At 43.7% G+C, this 16827-nt stretch overlaps 1 protein-coding gene and 1 pseudogene across 1 annotated transcript in view; one reads left to right on the top strand and one right to left on the bottom strand.

Annotated features, from left to right (window-relative positions):
* LOC124789497 (arylsulfatase J-like) overlaps positions 1-4132 on the bottom strand; it is a 262072-nt gene extending 257940 nt beyond the window's left edge. Inside the window, exon 1 of the mRNA XM_047256881.1 lies at positions 4025-4132. The gene's annotated coding sequence lies outside the window, so the exon portion shown is untranslated. The remainder of the gene's footprint in view (positions 1-4024) is intronic.
* Positions 4133-6165: 2033 nt separating this feature from the next.
* Positions 6166-6283, top strand: LOC124790309 (annotated as a pseudogene).
* The last annotated feature ends 10544 nt before the right edge of the window (positions 6284-16827 follow it).

The raw sequence follows: 16827 nt of genomic DNA, 5'->3' as shown, positions 1-16827 counted from the left end.
CCTTGTCCTGTTCCAGACCTCACGCCATCCTGCGTGAGCTTAAACGCGTGCCTTTCGGCTACCTGTCATAGTGGATTGGCTGTCTTGCCAATCCACAACATAGAATAAACTTGAAGGCGTCGTCAAGGCGGAGGTACACTGAACTTATCGAGCAAGCCATAGTCGCACACAAACTTACTGAAACACGCATAATGATTTCGTATTTTTTGTTTCGATATATTGTCCCAGGAATAATTAAAAATATCTCCAGTCATCTGTTTCGACAAATTTACTCGAGAATTTCCTCTTGGTTGTACTGGAAATACCAGAATTGGAAGACCCCTCTCGAACTGTTCCACTTTGGGTCCATTCTGTTCCACTTCGAATCGTAGTTCAACTCGTAATTTAATTCATCCGAAATCATGAAAAAAATTTTTTCGCCTCTTGGTTATTCAGCAGGTACAGTCGCTAACGCTCACCTTTTCGGGATTGGCGAGAATCAGAGGACCTACACTGAAAGACACTATTATTTGGGTCTAGACGGGTTTTTTTCTTCGCGTGCGACTTCAGCATAGTGAGGCGTCTATTATAGTCAGTCTCCTAAATCATTAGACTGTGTTGATGATTTTCAACCAGCTAAAACCGAGCACTGAACACGCACTCATATTACACACTTTTCATGATCAGTGCCTTTCGATTTGAACGACGTGACTCTCTCACGGATCAAATCAAAGTTTTAACTTACCATTCACCGAGTAGCATTATTACGAGAACGATAATAATCAACGAAGCCCATTTAGAGGAAAAATACAACTCTGATAAGATCGCCTACGCTTACTAGGACAGAGATATAAATCACAATTTAAGTCGTTGCTATCTTTCGCACCTTTACTCGCTGGTCAATGATGAGATCGTGGATGAAGACGACTGTAATTTGTTCTGTTGTGTCGCACTGCTGAGACGTAACGTGTCTTACCGGCGGTAGAATTTGTTATTTCAAAAATGAACTACGGATAATATATTTACTATTAATTCACCTGAGCTCTGATTTGTTCAGAAGGATTAATACTACTAGCAGTAACTCTTTTTATGAGATAGAGAAAGATAGAGAGCTTGTCTTCTCTTCGTATATTTCATGTCTTTAAAAAAATCGGAATTTCGTCAAAAATTATTATTACTGCCAATTTGAACTCAAAATTTTACCGGTTTCGATTTACTTGGCCTATGTTTCCTCGACATTTCACTACACTGGGAATTACGTGCTTAGGCTTTTAATTAACCTAAAGAGTTGAGAAAATAGAGCCGACCATCCATGTAGCCCGCCCTAAACGCTCGGAACAACCCAAACACGTCTCATGGATATAATTAATCCTTCAACGTGCCACTAAATCCTCTACACAAATCACAAACCCTCTGCGAGCGTCTGGAACTCGTTACATCGTTTAAAATTTTGGTGGCGATTTTGGAGACGGTTTGAAATGGGGTGAAGGCGGCAAAATAGTATTACGGAAGGTGAATGGGAGACTTAGATTTATTGAAAGTGTCGCGGAAACGTGATGGAAATCACTTACAAGACGTTAGTAAGACCAGTCATATACTGTTACCGTCTTTGGAGTCTGTAATCAAGTTGACTTGACGGTAGGGGTCCGTGTAGCCCGATCCTTCCCAAACATTTTTAGTTCCAGGCGCTCTTAACATCACAGAATGCTTCTGTTACGAATGCTTCTGTTAGTCAAACGTCAAAACAGTGGTTTGTCTAATGCAGTTAAAGTGCATAGTTGATGCGGTTAGGCCAGGTTAAAAGTGTAGGAGTAAATGAAACACGGGTTTTAACTCCACAAACATTTAACGAAGAGATTTATACTTAATATAATTAATGTAATGGTTTACATAACCCTCAAATCTCGGCATCAAACAGGATACAGATACTTTCATTTACCGTCGCACGCTAATTGTCACACCATAATAAGCAGAACGGTACACAACCATACAACGGGATCAATGGACTTTGACAGCTTTCTCCGTATCTGTTACAGTTTGATGTGTCGCAGACTTATTTGTGACACTCGTTTTTAACAGTGGCTGACGTAATTGGTGCTCGACACTTTTATTCAAGTCTTTATTTTGTTTTGAGACAATACGAGTATGTCTTAACTGACTACACAAACTGTATTTTTGTCTTTTAATGTGACTGTTGATCACAGCGAGAATATGTGACGCTATTGAAGAAAGGCTGCTCTGTCGAATATCTGGCAGCAATCCGTAATGTCCCAAAGATCATCGAGACTTAAGGCAACGGTCGAACGTTGTCTTGTTTCTCCGTGGACTTTTATCGAAAATTCGTAACTTTTGTTATTGGAATGGTTTTGAGTGCAGTCTGATTTTATGAGATTGGTATGTACGTTCAAATGTACAAAGCTTTAGAAACAAAAAAATGTTTGTTGAATCTGGAAAACTGATGTAGTTGATCTGGATTTACGTACATTGAATTTTGTGGAGAAGAAGATAATTAATTTTAATCGAAAGAGCACACTATTTATTGTACACTGCAGCCTGGGTCTTATGACTAAAGGTTAGTGTACTATTTAGGAATCAGAAGACGACTTTAGGAGAGAAAAATTTGTTTTACTATTTTTAAACTACAAATAGAAGTTCCCTACTGACGACAGATCTATTAGAAATTTATCACAGTTGTGAATCCCTACTCGATCAATTCCATTATCTTTTCCTCCGACGCTTCTTACAAAGACGAACTTGCAAATCTAGAAGGGATAATTCATATTATGATTTTGATACTCAGCGGAGAACATCTAATCGGATTAAGATTCTTTGGCGTCTGGATTGTTATATGGTGTTTAACAAAGATGCCGGAGATAACATACAACCAGTAAAAAATTAACACCATTCACGATGACATACCACAAGCTGCAGAAGGTGTCTAAAACTGGAATACGTTCACGGCGCCTTATTAGCAGAATTTTGGAACAACTGACACAGCTCATAAGAAGTTTCGGGACTACTCGTATAGCCAATAAAAAGATTTAACTGAGATGCTCCGAGAACTTAAATGGGAAGTTTTTGAAGCAAAACGACAGTCTCCTCCGAAATATTCTCGGGTAAATTTAGGGAGCCTTTATTCGAGGGAGGCCGTGTGTTAATTCTGCCATCGTCGAATATTTTACTTGATAGTGTGGTAAGTGAGATTACGAACTTAAAGGGACACAGAGTCAATGCATGAATGGAACAGGAAAGCAAATCGCTTATATTAAGATGAAATTCACCCCGCCACGCACTATATGCCGGTTTGCTGACTGGATGCGTAAATTTGTAAGGTGACAGTACTGGAAGAAAATTAACGGCAAAAGATTGGACTCTGGGGTTCGAATCCCGGTGTGGCACACATTTATGTCACAGATCACCAACGTGACGTACACTCTATCAAGCACAAAACAGGTTCATCACACCCAGCTTAGATTCAACGGTCAGCATAAGACTGAGTATCCTGTACTAGATTCTGTGAGAGACAGACGGCTGCACTTTTGCCAAATTTCAACCGCGAAGTGCAGGAGGTTGCTGTCATCTCTGATTGCGGGAAACGTTGAGGGATTGCCACAGAAACGAAAACTCGATCGCTTTACGCTATTGGTCGCGCGAAGCAGCCGCGCAGACCTCCCGTGGATCTTCTTTGGGCGCACTGTAGGAAATAAAAGCAAAATTCACAACCTAACCAGCCGCTGAACTTTGGGTTCTTATTTGCGATACGTTTCGGATGTTTGGTGCATGATTAAGAGATAGTTTCAGTTGTTAGGTCAGGTATCAATCACTTTGACTGCAGGGTGCTTTTGGTGTATTCTGCGATGAAGGTGGTACATTTAAAACATTCTAGGTTGTCCTCGGAGCAGCTAACTGATGATGGCGTAAGGAATCAGAAACATTTAGTAATGAAAAATTTAAAGTTTGGAGGATGGTTACATAATATTTCTTATTTATACTGCAAACGTCAGTCGCGGAAACGTAGAGGACTCTAGGAGTGTCGCTGACTCACCAAAAGTCGCCTTGTCGGTTGTCGGTTGTCGGGTGTCGGGGTTGCACGAGCCACCAGAGTCCTGGTTCTGCTTCGCCACCCTCCAGCGCCCGTCGCAGCCGAGTAGCGAGTAGCGAGTAGCGCGCGCCGGCCGACGCGCCCGCCTATATGTCACCCCTACTCCCACCCCCGGGGGCCGCGCCTGCACCTGGCCGGCCGGCCGCTCGGCCCTCGGTGGGGAGCAAGTGGGGCGCGCGCCGAGGTTCGACAACCCGCCTCGGCGGCTGGCGGTGCGCCGCCATTCATCCTGCGCTCTGCTCCTTCTCCCTCCTCCCCAGAGGCCGCCCTTGGCCTTGGAGCTCTGCGACTTGTTGCACAGCGCCGGAGAAAGGAAGGTCGATAGCAGGTCGAGTGCTTCTCCTCCAATTACGCCGCTGAGATAATCTGTCAGTGCCATATGAACACACGCTCTCGTGGCCATCGTAAAGCCTCTAATGGAAGTCATCATATCTGCCCCTCACTAACTTTTCACATCCCTTGTTATTTGTGGTACTCTGCCAGGAAAAAGAAAATTCAGCACTCTCGAGGACAAAGTCATTTTACTGACAAGTGCCGATATCGCTTTATGCAACCTGAATTTTGCCTCTAAAACCCATGCGTGAGATTATCATATTCTCTCGCTCGCTACGAGAGAATTATTAATCCTACGAAAATTAATGCAATGGCTTTTTTTATAGGACATTTAATGTACACTACTGGCCATTAAAATTGCTACACCAAGAAGAAAATCAGATGATAAACGGGTATTCATTGGGCAAATATATTATACTAGAACTGACATGTGATTACATTTTCACGCAGTTCGGGTGCATAGATCCTGAGAAATCATTACCCAGAACAAACACCTCTGGTCGTAATAACGGCCTTGATACGCCTGGGCATTGAGTCAAACAGAGCTTGGATGGCGTGTACAGGTACAGCTACCCATGCAGCTTCAACACGATACCACAGTTCAACAAGATTAGTGACTGGCGTATTGTGACGAGCCAGTTGCTCGGCCACCATTGACCAGACGTTTTCAATTGGTGAGAGATCTGGAGATTGTGTTGGCCAGGGCAGCAGTCGAACATTTTCTGTATCCAGAAAGGTCCGTACAGGACCTGCGACATGCGGTCGTGCATTATTCTGCTGAAATGTAGGGTTTCGCAGGGATCGAATGAAGGGTAGATCCACGGGTCGTAAAACATCTGAAATGTAACGTCCACTGTTCAAGGTGCCGTCAATTCGAACGAGAGGTGACCAATGGCTCCCCATACCATCACGCTGGGTGATATGCCAGTATGGCGATGACGAATACACGCTTCCAATGCGCATTCACCACGATGTCGCCAAACACGGATGCGACCATTACGATGCTGTAAACAGAACCCGGATTCATCCGAAAAAATGACGTTTTGCCATTCGTGCACCCAGGTTGGTCGTTGAGTACACCATCGCAGGCGCTCCTGTTTGTGACGCAGCGTCAAGGGTAACCGCAGCCATGGTCTCCGAGGTGATAATCCATGCTGCTGCAAACGTCGTCGAACTGTTCGTGCAAATGATTGTTGTCTTGCAAACGTCCCCATCTGTTCACTCAGGGATCGAGACGGGGCTGCACGATCCGTTACAGCCATGCGGATAATATGCTTGTCATCTCGACTGCTAATGATACGAGGCCGTTGGGATCCAGCACGTCGTTCCGTATTACCCTCCTGAACCCACCGATTCCGTATTCTGCTAACAGTCGTTGCATCTCGACCAACGCGAGCAGCAATGTCGCCATACGATAAACCGCAATCGCGATAGGATACAATCTGACCTTTATCAAAGTCGGAAACGTGATGGTACGCATTTCTCCTCCTTACACGAGGCGTCACAACAACGTTTCACCAGGCAACGCCGGTCAACTGCTGTTTGTGTATGAGAAATGGGTTGGAAACTTTCCTCATGTCAGCACGTTGTAGGTGTCGCCACCAGGGCCAACCTTGTGTGAATGCTCTGGAAAGCTAATCATTTGCATATCACAGCATCTTCCTCCTGTCGGTTAAATTTCGCTTCTGTAACACGTTATCTTCGTGGTGTAGTAATTTTAATGGCCAGTAGAGTAGTTAAATTATGGACTGGCCAGTGGCCTTGCTGCAGTGGTAACACCGATTCCCGTCAGATCAGCGAAGTTAAGCGCTGTCAGGCTGGGCTAGCATTTGGGTGGGTGACCATCCGGTCTGCCGAGCGCTGTTGGCAACCGGGATGCACTCAGCCCTTGTGAGGCAAACTGAGGAGCTACTTGACAGAGAAGTAGCGGCTCCGGTCTCGGAAACTAGCGTACGGCTGGGAGAGCGGTGTGCTGACCACATGCTCCTCCATATCCGCATCCAGTGACGCCTATGGGCCGAGGATGACACGGCGGCCTGTCAGTACCGTGGGGCCTTCATGGTCTGTGTGGAAGGGTTACGTTTTTTTTTTGTAAATTTTGGACGGTGATTCTAGAGGTCCTAGTTTTCGATTTATTAAAGGAAAACGTACAAAAGTGTCTTCAAACGCATCTCCACACCCACACTCTTCCCTCAACAATCACGATTTCTACCACTTTGTTCGTTGCACTCCCTCCTACCACTGTACAAAAATTTGCGACTATACGAATCATTCCCTCACAATCGATGTTTTTCGGTCCCCATTGACTGGCCTTATTACACGATCGCCTTAGTCGAACACTTACAAATTGTAAATTTCACGGTTGAGTAAATGTTATCCAACAGTTTTGGGAATTCTAACAGTGCAAGATAAAGAGTTACGACGTTGAATTCGTCAGGCCTTGTGACTATGAAACTACTGTACTTGTTAGGGTTATGTTTGGATTAAAATTTTAACGTAATTACTTTTAGCGTAACACTTACAAAAGTAGTTTTTGTTTAATTATATTCATGGGCACGTTGAAATTATTAATGTTAACGAAATAGTCTACTACGCTGGTAGTGTAATAGCCCTAGAGACCAAAAAAGATCCAAATCGGGAATAGCTCGTGTAGTGGGAAATTTCTGTTCAGTGGTACGGGAAAGTGCCACGAACGACGTACTAGAAATCATGACTGGTGAGGAATGAGTGTGGCGGTGGAGGTGCCTTTGAAGGTTACTTTCGTACTTTTTCCTGAATAATTCGAAAATCCAGCGACAAATTTAACCACATTAAATTTCCTACAGAAAGATACTGTTCATTTTTTTTTGTGTCGTACTAAAAGTTGGCGCATAGCGAGTGGGAGGATATGAAAATCTCATCTGTGGTTTTTGAAGGCCAGATAGAATACTGCCTGTCGAATCTCTGGAACAGTTCTGAAGCGAATGCCACGAAGTGGTTCCTTCATCTTCGGAATCAAATCAAAGTCACAAGTGGCTGCTCTGTTCAGTCGTGAACAGAGCAGCCACAGCTTGCGCTGTATGCGCCCGCGCACTGTCGTGCAAAATGATGGATGGGTTGCGCAGAAAGTGTCGCCGCTTCTTTCGCAAAGCTGGTGGCAGGTGATGTTCCAGAAACGAACAGTAATACTGTGCATTGACGGTCTGCCGTGGAGGAACGTAATGCGTTAGGATATCACCATTAGAGACGTGCACGAGAATCACCATAGCTTTAGACCGCTCCATTCGCACCATCAACAGAACAGGCTCTGCTAACTGTATACTACGCCTCCCACATCGCTGGCAACGGGTTCTACACAACGCTGGTGACTACTTTGAAGGACAGTAAGAGGTGCAAACATGTAACTCTTATATATATGTATATATATATATATATATATATATATATATATATATATATATATATATATCCCGTGTGGGGTTGTTGGTACCCCCATCGGGCGCCTCCCCGGGTGGCGGATAGGGGAAAGCTTCCTAGATATAGGTGGTACTGGGGAAATGAAATACCCAGGGCGGACCAAAAACCAATAAACCCAGTGGTGTCTGTTCAGCATCTGGCGGCCAGTGGTCAGCGTCTGTTCCTCTAGTTGAGGCGGCTGCACAAAATCTTCTCGAACTCAAAAATCGAGTCGTATACCTGTGGTCTCAACAGAGATCACCACAAAAACTAAAATTCAACTTGAACGCATGATCGAAAAGACGACCACAGAGTCACTACCCCAGGCACCTGTCGATAGACTGGATTCACCTGATCATCGGATTCTGGGGGATCAGGGACACCATGCGGAGAAGAATCGGAGCTTCTCAAAAACTCGTCACACTCTCAAAATGAAACGTAAAAATTTTATTGGTACAATTAATGTGAACACCTTCACTAAAACAGGAAAATTAAAGCAACTCACCAACGCAATGGGAAAATTTAACCTGAAAATCACTGCGCTGCAAGAGACAAGATTCACAGATGAAGGACACTTTAACACAGAGAATTACAGGATCTACAAGGGCAAACCTGCCATAAAAGTAAGAGACAAACTACCACTTTTCGGAACACTTCCGTACTCGACTCAGTTATTGACTTCACGTCTCCCAATGAAAGAGTCTCCCTGTTGTCAGTAAAATCAGCTAATGAAGCATACACTCTGATCAATGTGCACGCCCCCACAAATCACCACAATAAAATCTACCCTGGAACAGTGGACAATTTCTGGGAAACACTAGAAGAAACAACAAATAAAGTACCTAAGCACCATGTGAAAATCTTTGTAGGCGATTTTCATGCACAATTAGGGAAGGAAAAAAAATTCAGAGATACCACTGAACCCCACACCAAACGCAAACGTACTAACAAGAATGGTGAAAAACTAATCGACTTCTGCAGAAACTTTGGACTTAAAATAATGAGTACCCAGTTTCAAAAACCTGCACATAAATTAACCACATGGAGACCACCCAGTCTTAGACAGGGTGAATACCAAATAGACCATGTCGCAATTTCTAAAGAAAACATAAAAGAAATTCAAAACATCAGAACCCGCAAAGGTGTCTTTGAATCAGATCATCATCTTCTCCAAATAAAAACAAAATTCCAACCCAACAGAATGCTAAAAAGGCCACCCAAAAGTACCAAACCAGATCCGGAATATCTGCAACTGAACAAAGAAAAAATCATCATGCAAATTAATCAGGAAAAATCAACAGATTGGAAGAAACTAACAGAGAAAATTCAGGAAGCCCTCAAATTAGGACAACCCCCTCGCAACAGGAAACATCGCTGGTGGAATGCAACCTGTGATGAGGCAGTTGACAACCGAATAACTGCATGGAAAAAATTTAGCAGTCACAAAACTGAAGAAAACTGGGAGAACTTTCTTAAAACCCAAAAACAGACCTAAAAAATAATTAGAAAAGAAAACGGGGATATGACAACAAAAGACCCTCTGAAATCCAGCAGGATTTCATCAAAAATAATACAAGAAATTTTTATAAGACTTTCAGAGAAAACTTACAGGGATACCAAGCGCCTAGCTTGTGCTTCAAGAAAGCCGATGGCTCTTTGGAAACCAACACGAAAAATAACTGCAAAATCTTAGCCCAATATTTCAGTTCCCTCCTCAACTTCGAACCACCCCAAGAAAAACTTGTCTTCTCTTCTCCAGTATTCACACACCCAGACTCACATGCCCCGGATCTTGAAGAAATTGTGGAGATAGTCAAGCAGTTGAAAAATAACAAAGCACCAGGAGAAGATGGGATCATTGCTGAGTTCTGGAAACTAAACGATCCTATACTTATGCAGAAATTACACCGTATAATATCAGACATATGGATAACGGAGCAGATACCAGAGGACTGGAAATGTGCTCTAATTCACCCGCTACACAAAAAGGGCGACAAGACAGACATGAACAATTTCAGAGGAATTTCTCTGCTCCCAGTCGCTTACAAAATCCTTTCCAAAGCGCTTCTAAACAGGATAGAATCTCAAGCAGATACACTAATTGGTGAATACCAGGCCGGATTCAGAAAAGGACGGTCATGTGCGGAACAGATCTGGTGCTTAAAGACAATATTACAAATGAGGAAATGCAGAAACACAGTAGTTACATTCATCGACTTCAGCAAAGCATATGATTCAGTGGACCGTGGAACCCTGTTTAAAATCATGGAAGAATTTGGGATCGACCGAAAGACACGAAAAATCACAGAACAGACACTTACAGGAACAACGGCCAAAGTGAAATTCATGGGCGAAATATCAGGACCCTTCGAAATCATATCTGGAGTCCGACAGGGGGACGGACTATCCCCAATCCTTTTCAGTATTGTTCTAGAAAAGATAATCAGGGAATGGGAACCTCACGTAAAGGGTATCCAAATTGGTATCAAGAAAGAGAACCGAATTAAAGTCAAGTGCCTTGCTGTCGCTGACGATATTGCAATTATCACCAATAACAGAACAGAAGCGATTCACGCAGTGGAAAAACTACACGAAATTTCACAAAAAACCGGACTACAGATATCTTATGAAAAAACCCAATATATGGAAAGGCAGCCAGAAAATAAATCCCCTTTAATAACAAAATATGGTAAAATTGCACAAGTCTGCCATTTTAAATACCTCGGTGAAACTATACAGTCCTCAGGATTAAACCGAATTGCCAATGAACAAAGAATCACCAAGCTCCAGAAAGCCTACAAGCTAACATGGACGCATTACAACAAGAAGTGCATTTCGACAGACGCAAAATTATGGCACTATACAACAGTGATTCTTCCAGAAGCAATCTATGCAGCTGAAACAATGGTGATCGATGGTCATTCTAAAATTAAGGAAATAGAAAAGCAGGAAAGAAAAATTCTCAGGAAGATTTACGGTCCAATCAACAAAAATGGCATTTGGATGAAGAGACCACAAAACGAGCTCTATAGAAAGATCAACATAGTAACAGATGAAATCACAAAGCGCCGAGCCAAATTTTATACACACATGTACAGGATGGAAGAATCCAGAACAGCAAAGAAATTATTCAATATTATAACAAGGAGTAAATGTGGCACGGAATGGCTGAAAGAAGTCCAGAGGGATCTACAGCAGATCAACATAAAAAATCTCGAAGATCGCACCGAGTGCCGGCATAAAATCGCAAGTGTGAAGTTTGGGGAAAGAACATCGCGTCAGCCTGGTAAAAAATGGACAGAGGAACGGAAGAAGGAGCATTCTGAGAGGATGAGGAGGTTTTGGGAAGCAAAGAAGAAAAACTTCCGAAGATGAAATTATGAATTCAAGTTCAATCGCTCTCCTCAAGGGGAACAATCGTTGTAATGATATATATATATATATATATATATATATATATATATATATATATATATATATATATATATACACACACTCCTGGAAATTGAAATAAGAACACCGTGAATTTATTGTCCCAGGAAGGGGAAACTTTATTGACACATTCCTGGGGTCAGATACATCACATGATCACACTGACAGAACCACAGGCACATAGACACAGGCAACAGAGCATGCACAATGTCGGCACTAGTACAGTGTATATCCACCTGTCGCAGCAATGCAGGCTGCTATTCTCCCATGGAGACGATCGTAGAGATGCTGGATGTAGTCCTGTGGAACGGCTTGCCATGCCATTTCCACCTGGCGCCTCAGTTGGACCAGCGTTCGTGCTGGACGTGCAGACCGCGTGAGACGACGCTTCATCCAGTCCCAAACATGCTCAATGGGGGACAGATCCGGAGATCTTGCTGGCCAGGGTAGTTGACTTACACCTTCTAGAGCACGTTGGGTGGCACGGGATACATGCGGACGTGCATTGTCCTGTTGGAACAGCAAGTTCCCTTGCCGGTCTAGGAATGGTAGAACGATGGGTTCGATGACGGTTTGGATGTACCGTGCACTATTCAGTGTCCCCTCGACGATCACCAGTGGTGTACGGCCAGTGTAGGAGATCGCTCCCCGCACCATGATGCCGGGTGTTGGCCCTGTGTGCCTTGGTCGTATGCAGTCCTGATTGTGGCGCTCACCTGCACGGCGCCAAACACGCATACGACCATCATTGGCACCAAGGCAGAAGCGACTCTCATCGCTGAAGACGACACGTCTCCATTCGTCCCTCCATTCACGCCTATCGCGACACCACTGGAGGCGGGCTGCACGATGTTGGGGCGTGAGCGGAAGACGGCCTAACGGTGTGCGGGGCCGTAGCCCAGCTTCATGGAGACGGTTGCGAATGGTCCTCGCCGATACCCCAGGAGCAACAGTGTCCCTAATTTGCTGGGAAGTGGCGGTGCGGTCCCCTACGGCACTGCGTAGGATCCTACGGTCTTGGCGTGCATCCGTGCGTCGCCGCGGTCCGGTCCCAGGTCGACAGGCACGTGCACCTTCCGCCGACCACTGGCGACAACATCGATGTACTGTGGAGATCTCACGCCCCACGTGTTGAGCAATTCGGCGGTACGTCCACCCGGCCTCCCGCATGCCCACTATACGCCCTCGCTCAAAGTCCGTCAACTGCACATACGGTTCACGTCCACGCTGTCGCGGCATGCTACCAGTGTTAAAGACTGCGATGGAGCTCCGTATGCCACGGCAAACTGGCTGACACTGACGGCGGCGGTGCACAAATGCTGCGCAGCTAGCGCCATTCGACGGCCAACACCGCGGTTCCTGGTGTGTCCGCTGTGCCGTGCGTGTGATCATTGCTTGTACAGCCCTCTCGCAGTGTCCGGAGCAAGTATGGTGGGTCTGACACACCGGTATCAATGCGTTATTTTTTCCATTTCCAGGAGTATATATATATATATATATATATATATATATATATATATATATATATATATATATATATGGTTTTATATATGGTTGCCAAACCTCGTACATTTTCGTATAGTTATATGGTAGTGGATTCCCCCGTTTTGAGTCTTCAGGTTGGGAATCGATCGTTTCATATGATCCAAGATCGGTTAGTACGTGCATCTCACCATAACCAGTTTCCCCGCAAGGGGCCTCCCGGCCAATGACGCCAAACGCTCATTTCCACTTACCATAAACAGTTTTATTACACCCTACACACTATGAAGCCTGCAATGGAACCTGTGTGTCGTGGGCACCATACTCAGAAGTAGACCGCTCCCCGTGTCCACGCCGTACACTTACGTGTCCTTCACCCAAAACAGACAAAACCAACTGTCATCACTGGAAGCAAAAGAGCGCCATTTGACCCTCCAGCTGTGTCTACCAAGACACCAGATAAGCCACGCTTGGCAGCGTCGTGGCGTGAGTGGTAGTCTGGCTAGAGGAGCACCAGATCTCAGACGGTTCCAAATGGTCCTTGGCGACACACATCAGGTGAAACTTGTACTCAGATTGCTTGCATGGATGACATTCATTCGGCCACTGCTGCTCTCACAAAGCGTCGGTCTTGGCGTGCGTTTGTACAACACAGAGGTCTAAAACCTCATGAACTGGTGTGGGAATCTTCCAAAGACCTCTGCTGAAAGCACCGACACACCACCGATACACTGTGTCCAACAAGTGCAGCAACCCTTCTGACACGCCCGCTAAACCCGCTGGGCAGAACAAGTAATAGGATTGTGGAAAGGGCCAAGGGTTGAGGTCAGTTTCTGCTTCTAATTTTTATTTATTATAATTTAATAACCTTTACAACCAAAACGGCACATAGTCGAATCTTTAACAAATGTAGCTCTTTCACGGCTGAATGCCTCCAACAAGAAATCTTAACAAGATAAAAATCCAATTAAGATAGCAATAAAATAATTCAAAAACAACATACGCAAAGTGCAATACAAATGGTTGAGGGCCACAATTAAATTCCAAAATTTAGAATATATTACCATAATCTTTAAAGGCACAGGGCCGCAGTGTTTAAGGTTGAAAGATAAATTTAACGATAAATTTTGCAAAATTGTAAGGAAACCAAACAAATAACCATAAGCCTAAAATTTAAAATAGCTGACAACAGATAATTATATACCGGTGGCAGTCAGAAGGCCTCCAGGGAGGTCGGTCTGCCATCGTTCAGTTAGGTGACACAGGTGGTGAGCCCAACCATACTTGATCCGTCGGAAACCAACCAGGGAACAGCCACGGACCGACCGACACACGACTTGCCACCAAACAGTACATGAGAACTCAAACACAAAAGGTTACGAACGTGATTGTCGCACAGATGACAAAATGGTAGATATCGAAATAGATGACGGAGGGATAGAAAAACAATTAAAATCGCTTAAAAGAGTAGATAGAGTACGCCAAGGAACTTGCCCCCCTTCTTGTAGCGGTGTACCGTAGGTCTCTAGAAGAGCGTAGCGTTCCAAAGGATTGGAAAAGGGCACAGGTCATTCCCGTTTTCAAGAATGGACGTCGAACAGATGTGCATAACTATAGACCTATATCTCTTACGTCGATAAGTTGTAGAATTTTGGAACAGGTATCACGTTCGAGTATAAGGACTTTTCTGGAGACTAGAAATCTTCTCTGTAGGAATCAGCATGGGTTTCGAAAAAGACGATGGTGTGAAACCCACCTCGCGCTATTCGTCCACGAGACTCAGAGAGCCATAGACACGGGTTCCCAGGTAGATGCCGTGTTTCTTGACTTCCGCAAGGCGTTCGATACAGTTCCCCACAGTCGTTAAATGAACAAAGTAAGAGCATATGGACTATGAGACCAATTGTGTAACTGGATTGAAGAGTTCCTAGATAACAGAACGCAGCATGTCATTCTCAATGGAGTGAAGTCTTCCGAAGTAAGAGTGATTTCAGGTGTGGCCCAAGGGAGTGTCGTAGGACCGTTACTATTGGCAATATACATAAATGACCTTGTGGATAACACCGGAAGTTCACTGAGGCTTTTTGAGGATAATGCTGTGGTATATAGAGAGGTTGTAACAATGGAAAATTGTACTGAAATGCAGGAGGATCTGCAACGAATTGACGCATGTTGCAGGGAATGGCAATTGAATCTCAATGTAGACAAGTGTAATGTGCTGCGAATACATAGAAGGAAAGTTCCTTTATCATTTAGCTACAATATAACAGGTCAACAACTGCAAGCAGTTAAGTTCATAAACTATCTGGGATTAGGCATTAGGGCTGATTTAAAATGGAATGATCATATAAAGTTGATCGTCGGAAAAGCAGATGCCAGGCTGAGATTCATTGGAAGAATCCTAAGGAAATGCAATCCGAAAACAAAGGAAGTAGGTTACAGTAGACTCGTTCGCCCACTGCTTGAGTATTGCTCACCAGTGTGGGATCCGTACCAGAGAGGTTGGATAGAAGAGACAAGATCCAACGGAGAGCAGCGCGCTTCGTTACAGGATCATTTAGTAATCGCGAAAGCGTTACGGAGATGATAGATAAACTCCAGTGGAAGACTCTGCAGGAGAGACGCTCAGTTGATCGGTACGGACTTTTGTTGAAGTTTCGAGAACATACCTTCACCGAAGAGTCAAGCAGTATATTGCTCCCTCCTACGTATATCTTGCGAAGAGACCATGAGGATAAAATCAGAGAGATTAGAGCCCACACAGAGGAGTACCGACAATATTTCTTTCCACGAACAATACGAGACTGGAATAGAAGGGAGAAACGATAGAGGTACTCAAGGTACCCTCCGCCACACACCGTCAGGTGGCTTGCGGAGTATGAACTACACTCAACTTCGCCATCCTGGGTCGGTGAACCGCGAAGCTCATAGCGATCGGACGGCTTGTAGCCCTACGCTACTGCGCACGATACTTATTAAAGCCTGTACTATGGTAAGTTGACGGGCTTCACCTTATGAGAAAGGATTTTGGTGTAATTATTGACCGCGTGTACCTGAATGGAGGCAAAATCAGACTTTCACCCACTCAGTAACAACAATGATACGTCAAGCAAGTCTGAAGTGCAACTACACGTTAGGACGGACAAGAAACAACACAGCAGATGTTACCAAATTGTTAATAATACGGTCACCAGCCTAATTAGCCATTAACAGAGTTTCTTCCCAGTACAAGTTGATGTACGTTCATACAAAACAACACGTAATGACACTGCATAATATGGTAAATTTTAGAACCAGAAAATCTACTGAACTAATAATTTCACTTTCTGTACTAATATGAACAAGCCATAAATACACAACAATACACTATAATGTTTACTACAAACTTCGTACTGTCTACTGATCTGATTAAAATCGGGCATAGGTTACCCTAGAAATAGTACTTTCGAAACATACATACAATGTCAATTTTGAAAAAGGTAAAACACTAATAAATTTTGGTTTTATATTGACTTTAACTTTGCTAGTCAAATCAGTTCAGTACACTTCAGAATTTAAATGAATAGAAAAGAAAATGGGGGGGGGGGGGGACCCTGAAACTGTTATGATCACTGTACTGATATTTTGACTATTGAGAGCACTAAGCACTCAAGATTTCCAATATATGAGTTACAACTCTTTTTGTCTTATTTCTTGCTCATTTAACTACTATTATTTTTGTCTCAAATTAATCAAACTACATTACTAAACCAATTTCAACATTATCTTCCAACTTTGTCAGACCTACGTTCTTTACTTGTATATTCATTAAAAATAAAGTTCTTTAAACATCATTCTAGCATAGATAGGTCTGCAGGTAATTCTTATTAACATGAACTTTAAATCTTCATTTCGGGACACTCGGATTGCACAACATGTGGAAAGGACCCTGTCTAGGTTAGTGATGAGGATAATTAAATGATAGGACAATTCTGGTAAAAGTTAAGTTGTTATTGAACAGTCAGGAACAAAAGTAACACTGGTCCACACGAATACAGTACTAAAAGTTTCAACCTGTTCGTATT

The sequence above is a fragment of the Schistocerca piceifrons genome, chromosome 3 (assembly GCF_021461385.2).
Source record: "Schistocerca piceifrons isolate TAMUIC-IGC-003096 chromosome 3, iqSchPice1.1, whole genome shotgun sequence".
NCBI classification, from domain to species: Eukaryota; Metazoa; Arthropoda; class Insecta; order Orthoptera; family Acrididae; genus Schistocerca; species Schistocerca piceifrons.
This window is presented reverse-complemented; position numbering and strand designations above follow the sequence as displayed.